General features: G+C 38.7%; 1 long non-coding RNA gene across 1 annotated transcript in view; it reads right to left on the reverse strand.

Annotated features, from left to right (window-relative positions):
- The window catches only part of LOC139704475 (uncharacterized), a 51212-nt gene that overhangs the window by 23386 nt on the left and 15563 nt on the right, over positions 1 to 12263 (reverse strand). The window contains exons 2-4 of the long non-coding RNA XR_011706363.1: positions 7657 to 7831; positions 4477 to 4591; positions 2199 to 2380 (exon numbers count right to left, since the gene is read on the reverse strand). This is a non-coding gene — a long non-coding RNA (uncharacterized lncRNA). The remainder of the gene's footprint in view (positions 1 to 2198; positions 2381 to 4476; positions 4592 to 7656; positions 7832 to 12263) is intronic.

The raw sequence follows: 12263 nt of genomic DNA on the forward strand, positions 1-12263 counted from the left end.
TCATAGCTGAGGAAGGGATTATGCACTAGGAGTGTTTCATTTTCAAATGTTTTTGCAGAGGCCCTGTGCCTCCCACCAACATGTCAATCACATATAGTGAGCTTCACTAGAAAAAAAAAGGTTTTCATTTAAAATTTGAGTAAGCATCATAAAATCTAGAAGGATTCAGCATGACAAATTCTGAAAGAGAGAATTCTAAGTAAAGGAACCGTCTTTAATTTAAAAATCAACCTGTACCAAAACACATTCATCCCCAATCTTGAGTCAACCTACTTATAATTTGAGACTTTGGTATAGGGAGTAGAATTTAGGGCTTTAAGAGCTAAATTTTTTATTTTATCAGAATGCAACTCACTTAAGTGTATCTTTCTTTCTGACCATATTGACTAAAAAGGGTATTTTTCTTTTACTTCTTCTCCTTTATTCTCTTTCTTTTTCTAATAAGTGTAACTGATACAAAATTTTAAAGTTGTCCCCTTTACAATTCAATTGAATTGCCTTATCTCACCTAGTTTCCAAATACTAAGCTTTCATTCAGGTACAGAACTGAATTCCTCTTGGCAACAGAACAGGTACTGTAGAGAGTCTTTCCTTTTATTTAAAAATACCTTTGGGGGGCAACTTTCCCCTTGCTGTATACTAAAACAATTACTGAGGCCGTAAACAAAGCCAAAATCACCAAACTCTTAACAGCCAGTTCCAATGGGATGGTCCTAATGATGAAATTTCTTTTCTTTTCTTTTCTTTTTTTTAATCTCTTAAGAAGGGTTTTTAGTTTAAACTGAAAAACACAAATATGTTGTTAGTGAGTGTTTTCCTGGATATAATGTATCCCTCAAAGCATTTTTCCTAAGAGGGAAATGTTGAACTTTTGATAAATGAAAAATAAACTCTTGTTTTCAAAGATAAATTATTACAATGAGAACTTTCTCTACCTTAAAAAAAAATCTAATACTAATCTTTGGCTTGGCATGGTAGAATTTCCCTAAATTGTTGGATGCATTCCATGTTCCTCAGACTTTGTTTTGGTAAAGGACAAGGGGAGCATCTCCAGTGGGTGATTTGCCATATCGTCCTTACACCGCATCCTCAGAGATCTTTAACTCTTTAAGCAGTGGCATTTAAGTCTTAAGAACACCCAGAAGTATGCCCCAGGCTTTAGCATTCTTGATTTTTTTTTTAAAAGGCCAGCTTGGGTATCAGCAAAGCAGAAAATGAATAAGGCAGGTAGTTCAATTCTGATAAGATTAGAGATCTTCTGCAAATCAGGTAAGCTGAACTGCAAACAAGTGCCCCTACTTGGGCAGAGGTGGCCTCTCCTCTTTCCTGTGTCTGAGTCTACTAAATGACAAGAAAAGTTATAGATATGCTCTTTCTCAGCTATTCTTTCACTTTTATAAACATTTTTAATCACGTCTTCTTACCTTTGTGCATCAAAAAGAGGTTATCTAAGCCCGAATGTAACTGTCTCTAGGCTATGCTGAGAAAACTGGTACAATCATTAATTTTAAGGGGGCTTTCTCATGATATAATAGACATAAGGAATGCTTGACCTTTGAAATGACACCTCAGGCCTTCCCAAAGGAAAACCTTTACTTTAAAAAGAAGAAGAAGAAAAAAAAAGAATAAAGAAAAGAAAAATGATTGTAGGAACATGCTTTTAAGTCCTAAAAGTCAGAATGCAATTATTCCTTCATTAAAAACTTTGCAAATCGGTCTTATTTAAAACTCTTTAATTATAAAACCACTACTTCATATTTCAGTATGATGTAAAAACCCTTAAGCTATACTGGTAAATAGAAAGGGTAATAACAAAAAATTTTGTTCGACTTTTTTTTGTAATAACAAAAAAGTTTGTTTTGCATTTTGCTTGAAGTTCTGCCTATGTAAAAAGCAAGCAAGCAAACAAAAGTGTACCAGTATACCTATACCATGTTTTAACTTGAACAGTTAATGATATTTTGTTTTCAAATCAAAGTTGTATCCTATATCATTTATAAAAAGAATTTTAAAGAAAAGCTTAGGGAAAACCATATTCCCAAAGTTAAACAGTCCTTGACTTTAAGTGGTACAATTATAGTTGATTTTTTTCCTTTACTTTTTAAATTTCTCAGTTCTCATGTTTTCTATAATAAATATTTCTCTTAAAATGTCATGCAATTTTGTGTAAATTATAAGACGATACGGGTCATACTTACCTCATTGTTGGATGTTTTAAACACCAGCTTTGGAACTCCTTCTCTTCACCACTTCTCTGCTCATCTCTGGGTTGAATTTCTCCTTACATTGGTTTTTTCCTCCTCTCATGCCCCTCCCTCGGTGTTCTTTCTCCTTCCTCAGTCAGGATCACCTGCCCTAGAGCTAAGTGCCTAGGGTAACCCTGACAAAGAGATGAAAGAGAAAAAGAAGACTGTGTGCTATACCGGGGAAGCTTCTGAGATAAGAGGCCACAGGAAGTCAGGGCTAAAGCCTCATTTTACAGACAAGGGAAGGAAAGTGAGAGGGTGACTTGTTCAAGGTCATACCACCAACTTGCAACAAAGTGGGATTAGAACCCAGGACCAGTACTTACAAATTGAACCTATGATGGAGCCAAGAGTCCTGAATGCTGACCATCAGATATGTTTAAGACACAAGGCACACATTTCATGCCTGAAGCTGGCTGGCAGCCCAACACCCTCCCCCTCTGCCTTTTTTTTTCATCTCCCTGCCTTAGATATAGAGCTATGAGCACTGAGAAATGCCCCCCTCTTGTAAGAAGCACAAGGTGCTAAAGCAATGAAACCAGCGACTGCAACTCCAGTATCCAGAGCAGTAGGGCACTCAGGAGCAGTGGCCACCACATCTCAAGGGGGCCACCGTCTCAGCCAGTTGTTGTCATCTATGAACTCTAGCCCATACAGCCAGATCTTCTGATTTGACAAGAGAAGTGAGGAATTAAGATTTTTGTGTGAACTTTGCTAATTTCAATATATTGAGGTCAAATCACTTTGAAAAGCACATTTCAAGCTAGAGAAATTACTCCAGCTGGGAGCCAGAAAAGTTTCAAGCACTAATAAAAAATATGAAAAATGGGGCAGAGTTGCCTCAAAATCTTAGAATATACATGTTCTTGGAGCCTTAGTGAAAAAGGGAAAGGCAGCAGTTATCTCAAGTGCCGATGGGTAATCTCAGAGTTTAGTAGCATTAATACATAGGCTGGGCACATGGATATAGCGGGGCACTGGCACTGGGCAACTGCTCTTCCTGTGCTTTTCATATGACATCTGGCTTTCTGTGTCTTTTTTTTTTTTAACATAGAAACAAGATTATCATTGTTGCATCACTGGCTTACAACCAACACACAGACCCTCCTTCAGCCCTGGTAGAAAGCTGTGGCAATGGATTGGGATCTACTTGTTGAAACTTGTATGTAACACACATGGATTCCTAAAACATGTGAGCCTGAGCCTGTACCACGGTGACCATAGAAGGACATCCTTCTTGCCATGTCCAAGAAACTGCTTATATACGCCACCCTCTACCTCTGACTCTCATTTAGAAAAAAAAAGAAAAAGAAAGAAAATCCTTTCCTCACCACAGAACCTATTCATTTGATATAATTGAAATTTGACAGAACAAAGATTGAAAGCATTTTCTTTTCAATTCAACGCATAAGGGAGAGCACGCCTGCTGGACATGGTGGTGCACCCTGCAGAGGCTGAGGCAGGAGGATTGCAAGGTCAAAGCCAACCTCAGCATAAGCGAGGCACTGAGCAACTCAGTGAGACCCTGTCTCTAAATAAAATACAAAATAGGGCCGGGGATGTGGCTCAGTGACTGAGTGCCCCTGAGTTCAATCACTGGTACCAAAAGATAAAGAGGGAGGGGGAAGAAAGGTGGTGTGTGTGTGTGTGTGTGTGTGTGTGTGTGTGTGAGAGAGAGAGAGAGAGAGAGAGAGAGAGAGAGAAAGTGAGCACTCCTTTTGAAATGAGGACAATGAAATTTCACCTTGGCAACCTAACCAAAAAATTGTAGGTATAATGCTTCTATGTGTTTCTATTTTCTCCAATGAGTGTTTATTGTTCTTATAATCTGGAAGGGAAAATGTTAAGAAAAAAAAATCTAGAAGGCAAATCAAACTATGTGTCTGTCTGAACAATAAACATAAAGTCTATTGAAGAGTCAGTCAGATCAACCACCAGGTAGTTTCAGAAGGCACCAAAGAAGTGGAAAGAACTTAGCTACAGTCAGCCAACCCCAGTTTAGCCTCAGCTTGCCTCCTCATCCTGAACCTTTGGGCACTCATTCTTTTCTTCTGTTAAATGGGGATGGCGATGCCTGTGTCATGGCTACTATACAGATTAGTGATAAGCAATGTGCACATGGTAGGTTCTAGATCAATGGTCCTAGTGTCTGTGGTGATTTTGTTTACTACACCACCCACCATTGGATTGAGAGAACTGTGGGGAAACCCTGGTGAACATTCAGACTCACGTGTATCCATGAGAACAAACCCTCTTGAGGTCCACAGACAGCTGAGGAGGTGTCTTGGTTTCCCCTGCTGATGCAGCTCAGGACAGCACCGTAGAATCATGTTATTGTTTGGGACCTGAACAAATTCCATGAGAAAATTTTGAGGTTATTTTTTTTTCTTATTTTGAGTATTATACTAGTTTAGAAAGAATCAGTGATTGAATTTTCAGAGTTGTTTATAACTATTTTTTTTTTTGCTTCTACATCTTCAAATTTTAAAAATCATACATTCTTTTCCCCCAGGGCTCTTTGGCACAAGAACAACCTTGTCGAACAAACTTGGATCTTGTGCTAAAGATTATGACACTTTTACTAATACTTTGCGCACAGTAAATATTCAAGACATACTTTTTGTATCTGATTAAATACTCCATTGCCTGAATAAAGGCCATGGTGTAATAGAATCTGATGGAAACGTGCAAAACATATTACATTGAATGAAGCTACCTGACCCTCTAGAATTAAAGGAAATGCCAGTACCTTCAGGATCGATTCCATAAATTAAACATTTTTCCCAGCTTACTAGTAGTCTGATTGTTTTCATTTTGCAGCATTTGAATTTACAATTTACTATGCCAGCCTAATTTAAGAAACTTTATTTGGGCTAACTGGATATTTATGTTCTGATCATCTTCCAGGGCTGTCCACTACCACTGACCACCCTGAGCTCCGTCTTCTTGCTCCCAGGTGGACTTCCTGTATCCACAGTCTGCTCGCACACACTACTTCTGTCTTTCTAAAATGCCCATCTAATCCAGCTTGTGACCTACTGGATAACAACAACTAACATTTATTGAGCATTTACTATGCTTGGCACTGTGTTAAGCATTCATTATCCCATTTAATCCTCGTAAAAGTCCCACGGAATTATTCCCATTTAACAGAGAAGCAAAGGAGGCTCAGAGTGGTTAAGAAAATTGTGCAAGTAAATTGCAGATTACATTTTGGGCTTCATTCATCCACTTAATTACACATACTCCTCCCCCACCACTGCTGCAGCAACCCAATGGCAGGATGTACTAGGTGTGGTGACACCTTGGTCACATACTGTCTATTCTGTCTGGAATACTTTTGCCTACTTAGCATTCAGACAGGTCCTCTCCATTGTGAAGGCATCCCAGACATCCCTCCAATTTTCTGCTTATCCCAACATTTCCGCCACACACCTGTGGCATGTCTTGCTTTGCCATTGTTAGTTTATCTGTTTTTCTCTATTATCAAACACCATGAGCCCTGGAACTTAGCATATTGTATTTGTGTTCACTTACACAAAGCCTGGTTACCAGTAGACAACTCAATGAATGTTTACAAATGGATGAAGTGTGAGATCCTCAAGGGTCTCACTGATCTTTATATCCCCTAAACCAAGGTGCAGCACCAGGAGGTCTCCCTGAAGGGATCCACCCAATGTAGACAGTTTCTGGCAGTCACTGGCCTGAGGAACCCACTATTTCCCACCCCTTCTGCATGCCTTTCATTCTCTTTCCTGACTTTGAGCCACATAGGCCTTAGCTTGGAGTCATTTCTCATTCATCCTGCTTCTTGACCTGCCACATTTAAACAATTCGCAAGACTGGTTAGTTCTTCCCGTGAAATGCCTTCACCTGTCTCCCTCCCTTCATTGTTTATTACTACCCTCCTACTAAGGGTGGTGGGAAAGGAAAAATTTTAAGTAGGAAATGGGAAAGAATGAGGGGAAGAATTATAGTCTGGTTGCAAAGGACGCTTAAGGAACTGATTTGTAGAGCAAAATATCATCTTAGTTAGACTTACAAATTAGTAACAGGACCAAGTTTTATAAGTACACTTTACCTAAATATAGAAATGATCAATTGCATATATCTGATGATACAGATATACCTGCTAGTGATGGAGATTGTAATAGGAGGCACTACTTTGTACAGCAACCATTAGAACTTCTTCTTACTCAGTTTCTTTGATTCCAAGCACTTTCTCTTTTGTTGTCAAATAATTTCTCCTACAGCACAGTTTCAGTATTATTACTATTCACAAACCTTCTCTGGTTTCCCATTGCCCAGTAAATAACAAGTGTTTTTTGCTTTTGTTTAATGTGCTGGGATAAAATCGAGGACCTCTTGCATGCTGAGTTCTACCACCTGGCTACACTTCACCTCTGCTTACTACATAAGGAACAGTCATTCCACATGTGGACTCTATGGCCCTTCACAATATAGATCCCCCTCTTTTATTTATTTATTTATTTATTTATTTTTGGCCTTATATTCCTTAAGTCATTATTACCCCCTCTATTAATTCCTTTGGAATTAACAGAACATCCAGTGTACTCTGGTTTAAACAAACAGAGAGCTATTTTTCTCACCAAATAAGAAATTAAGAGGTCTACCACCCAAGGGCTGGTAAAGTGCCTGATGATGGCCCAAGCTCCTGTCTCTCTATGGTTTCTTCTGCTTATCACCCCATGACCTCAAGATACCCCTCCAGGAATCTCACCCACCATTCCCAGGAGGAGAAAGGAGAGACTGTGAAGGGCAAAAGTTGAAGGAAAGTGCCTGCTAATTGAGCCTGTCCTGTTTTTACGGGTAAGGGAAACACTCTCCCCGAATCCTAACCCAGCAATCTTCTGCTTATGACTCAATGACCAGAAGGTGTCACATTATGGAAGATGACCAGGGAAGGTGAAGTCATGGATGGAGGTGGCCCAGCCATCTGTAGCACTTGTCACACCCCCTGCTCTAACAGGTAGCTCCCTGTCCTTCCTTTCCATCTGTCTTCATATCATTTCCTCCACCTCCGTGATCTTTGTCCTACCCTATCTCTTATTAAAGTCCTTTCATTATTTATAGAACTGATAAAATACCACATCCTCCAAGAAGCCTCCCTTGTCTCCTTCTAAGCCTCTTCTGACAAAATGTCTCCTTCTGAGATCAACCACTGTTTGTATTTCTGCTATACATAGAACTCCTCACACTGCACTATAGTTAATTATGTGTGTTTTGTCTCCTTGTCTGTATTTTGTGGTCCTAGGGGACAGGGAGTATGTCCCATTCATCTTTGTATTTCCAAGACAATCATCACAGAGTAGGTATTCAATAAGCTTTGGATGAATGTGTGCATATTCTGCAATATTCCATTTCGAACAGAAAAGTCTGCAATACCCACACATTGTGTTGTCCATAATAGCCCTTCTGATCCAAGTTAAAGGAGAACATCTGCAGTCCTCTGTGAATATTGGCTGCTGTCTTCTGTCCTCAGCCAAGGCAGGGACATCTGTGGTGGCAACGTGACTATCTACCAATGCTTTCTATGTCCCTCTGCCCAAATGTGCAGCTGTTTCCTGGGTGGGAAAATAAGAGAACAGTAAAAATCAGACAAAATAACAGAAATTTCAGCAAGACTTGTAAGGGTATTAGATTTAAGTAAAGAATCTCAAAACTGTCTTACAGCAATAATATTAATGCCAATTAATAGCATTTATCAAGCCCCTTATGCCATACACTGTACTTTATATGCATCGTGCCATCAGCTTCTCATAAGAATATAATGTACTCATTGATTAGATAAGTAAACCACGGCTCAGAAAGGTTGAACAATTTGTGCAAGGTTCCATAGCTTCTAGGTGGCAAAACTGGGCAGACTCTCACTTCTTAGCACAAGTGTGTAAGGGAAGGGGTGTTAACTCTCTTACAGATGAGGAACCTGCAACCCAGAGAATTGAAGTGATATTCTCCAAGCAGAGGAGTGCAACCATCAAGAGAATGGGGTGTGGTATTGGATTGTTAGGGTTTGAATCCTGGGATACCACTTATCTATGTGTTGGCGCAAACTGTTTCATTTCTGTGCCTCAGTATCCTAATCTGAAAAATGAGGTTCTTGTGAAACAGTGGGAATGAAATGCACTTAAAGAGACTAGCATCAGGTCCAAAATGCATTTAGGAGTTATAGGACCAGATTGCCACTGTGTGTATCGTAGGGCAGCGATAGCACAGTATACCCGGTGCGCTGAACAGAGCAGAATTGGGTATTCAGATGTGCTTAGCTCCTTCTGGAGAAAAGAAACAAATACTGCTTTCGTACTCCCAGTGGCAGGAGTCCTCTCTCCCCAACAAAAGGATGTCTAGGTTTACCAGCCCCACCCATCAGAGTCCTGCCTATGGAGACAATGGCTCTATCAGCAATTCTTCCCTCTGCCAGCTTTACTTGATCCAGAGAGTTAGCAGGCTTGTGTCTTTGAAATTGTTTTAGAAAGGGATCTTTACCTAGTTTATGCTGAGCTCTGTGGGGTGATCTATGATTGTGTAATTTCATTTTGTCTAAGCCACATTTCCTGCTATGGTATCCAGTCTCTTCAAAGGTTCCCTGATGAACCATGCCTGTTGGTATGCACACAACTTTGTGAAGACCTCTAGTATATTGAATCTAGAGTCTTGGTCCTCTCTGTAGAGTATGGTATAAGGGATTTTTTGTGATTTCTGGCGAGAGGCTAAAAGTAGAGTAGCCTCTACCTTATGCACTTGGAAAGCTCTCTCAAGGGGATGTTACATATTATATTAAAAGTTCAAATACCATAAGACCCGTGGATGTCTGAGCCCCAGCTATCTCCAACTGCATGTGTAGGATACCCCAAGTAAGAAATGCCCAACTGAGCCCAGTCAATCTACAGAGCAATAAGAGATATAATAATTGTTATTTTAAGCCTATTTGAGATTATTTATTTTGAAGTACTGGACAATTGAGCACTCTTGATTCTCTGGAGTTTTGGGTGCAGTTATAATACATCCAAACCCAAACTGTAGATAAGGATTGTAAACTGTTTCTTTTATTTTTTTTCTTTTCGTTTTTGTTTGTTTGTTTGTTTGGATGGTACTTGGGATTGAGCCTAAGAGAGCTCCACTGAGCTTCACCCCTGACACATTTTATTTTTTATTTTGAGAAAAGGTCTTGCTAAATGGCTGAGGCTGGCTTTGAACTTAAAATCCTCCTACCTCAATCTTTTGAGTTACTGGGATTACAGGGGTGCACCACTGTGCCTGACTTTTTCAGTTTTTATTAAATAAGATTTTATTCTGAAAATACAAGTCAGAATCCGTGGAAGTCCATATGCAAAGCTTTTATTAAATAATAGGCAGAGAACTACTACACCACCTATCACACTGCGTGTTTGTCTATTTGATTGTCACCTGTCTTCCCTTTTTGAATGCAAATTCACAGGTGGTAATGATTTTGTCTGTTTCATTCTTCTCCTTGTCCTCACTGCCTAGAACAATGCTAGGCTTATAGTGGGTCTGCAGTAAATATGTATTGACTAAGGATAAAGAAGATAAATGTAATATAAATAAAATCAATGTATAGTCCAACATTAATGTAATAAGTATATCCAGTCCATCGAAAACCTGTCACATTGACTTCCTAAATAAAATTTGACATAAAATTGTTTGTGATATGGTAAAGTCAAAAAAAAAAAAACACACCCTGGCTAAAAAAATCACTTGTAACTCAGCAAGTGATGCATAATTTCATTAAGAATTTCCAAGGGTTTTTCTGCAAAGCATGAGGCCCAAAGTATTTTTTTTTCCAAACTATAGACAGTAGTTATCTCTGGGTAAAGATTCACAAGAGATTTTTTTTTTCTTATTGCCTTTAACATATTTTCTAATTTTTTATTTTAATTTAATTTTAATTAGTTAGACATGACAATAGAATGCATTTATGCACTTTGCTATATCATATATAGATGGGATATAATTTCTTATTTCTCTGAGTGTACATGTTGTAGAATTACATTGGTCATGCAGTCACATATATACATAAAGTAATAATGTCTGTTTCCTTTTACTATCCTTCCTATCCCCACATCTCCTCCCCTGCCCTCCCTTCATTTCCCTCTACCTAATCTAAGGTAATGCTATTCTTCTCTAGTGCTTCCTGCCTTATTGTGAATTAACATACATATATTAGAGAAAACATTATGCCTTTGGTTTGTTGGGACTGGCTTATTTCACTTAGCATGATATTCTCAAACTCCATCCATTTAACTGGCAAATGTCATACTTTCACTCTTCTTTAAAGCTGAATAATATTCCACTGAATATATATACCACATTTTCTTTATCCATTCCTCTACTGAAGGACACCTAGGTTGGTTCCATAGTTTAGCTATTGTGAATTGAGCTGCTATAAACATTGACTGCATTGTGCTATAAACATTGGCTGCATTACTGTAGTATGCTGATTTTAAGTCCTTTGGGTATAAACAAGGAATGGAATAGCCGGGTCAAATGGTGGTTCCATCTCAAATTTTCTGAGGAATCTCCATGCTGCTTTCCATAGTGGTTACACCAATTTGCAGTCCCACCAGCAATATAATAATTTCTGAAACTTTAAAAGTAAAGTTTTATGTATTTTATAATCAGGAAAATATTATTTCTTTAAAAATGGAGAATTGATATGCCTATTTTTATGCATATCCCATCTAAAACCATAAAACTTAAAGTCCTTTAATTTTTTCTCAACCATTTGAATGTTTCATGTGTATTATTATAGTCATGGGCTTTTCTAACTTCCCATAGAGTCAAACATACCATCTCTGCCTGTAGGAAGAATGAAATAAAAGGTAGAAATAATTCCTCTGTGGCTCAAGTAAATTCAAATAGCATTTTCTGCAAATCAGATCATTAAGACACTGATTTTCCATGGAGTCATGGACATTGTTGAAAAAGAAACATTTTCCCAACTTCAGACAGAAATACCATGTTTATAAATGTGTGGAAGCAAACTTTCTAGCTCATTGTGAAAGTGACCCATTGTAAAAATAAAACAGAATATGTTCATGGGGGTTAGGGTTAGAGGTTAGGGTTAGGGTTGTGTCTGTGTATTTCTGTAATTCATATGAAAATGTCTCAGAATTCAACAGACAATGGAGAGAAAATTGCTTCATCTCTGGGACGAGAAAAGCTTTCTGCTTAAGAGGATGCACACATGGGGAAGGAGCACTCCACATTCTGAATATATTCTTAGAAGTAAAATAGTGATGACAACACCTATTCCACACACCCTTCTCTGACTTACTGGGATGAACAACTGCTACTAGTTTATGTGAAACTGTAGCATCTGCCATATATGGTACTGAAAACCAGATACGCACTGGGAATGAGTACTAAGAAGTCTAATTCCTTAAATAAATAGTACAGATACCCCCAAGGGTGATCCCAGTTAGTTCTCTAACAGCTCCATCATTGGGAACCATGCATTGTTTAGTGATGAAAATGCTTTCGAGAACAGATATTAGCTCCACTGATGACCAGATTGCACACCATAAAGTTTCCTCAGGCCTGGGTCTCCCCCTAGATTTCCTATGTATATTAATAGCTAGAAACAATAGAATCCTTACCTCTTCTTTCTGTGCATTCCTCACCTGGAAGTCTTGTCAACTAACTTTCAGAATATTCCTTGGACTCTCTTTTCTCTCCTTTTCCTGTGACATACTTGGGGTTCTTCCCATCTCTTACCATGCCTTGCCTACGAGCCTCCCAACTCTGCACCTGGATGTCTTTCTCACTGGAGAAGGGAATGTTTTTTGAGAATGAAGAGCAAGTTTTATATTCTTTACATTTTCCAGAGGGCATTGTTCCTAATAGCTGCTCAACAACCACTGGTTTTCTTGCTTGACTGAAAGGTAATAATTGAGGTGGAAAAAAGCACTAAAGCTGAGAAACTGAAGACCTAGGTTCTGCTGTGTGGCTCTCCATATTAGTTCCGTATGGCTTTGT

Source organism: Marmota flaviventris, chromosome 2 (assembly GCF_047511675.1).
Source record: "Marmota flaviventris isolate mMarFla1 chromosome 2, mMarFla1.hap1, whole genome shotgun sequence".
In the NCBI taxonomy this organism is placed as follows: Eukaryota; Metazoa; Chordata; class Mammalia; order Rodentia; family Sciuridae; genus Marmota; species Marmota flaviventris.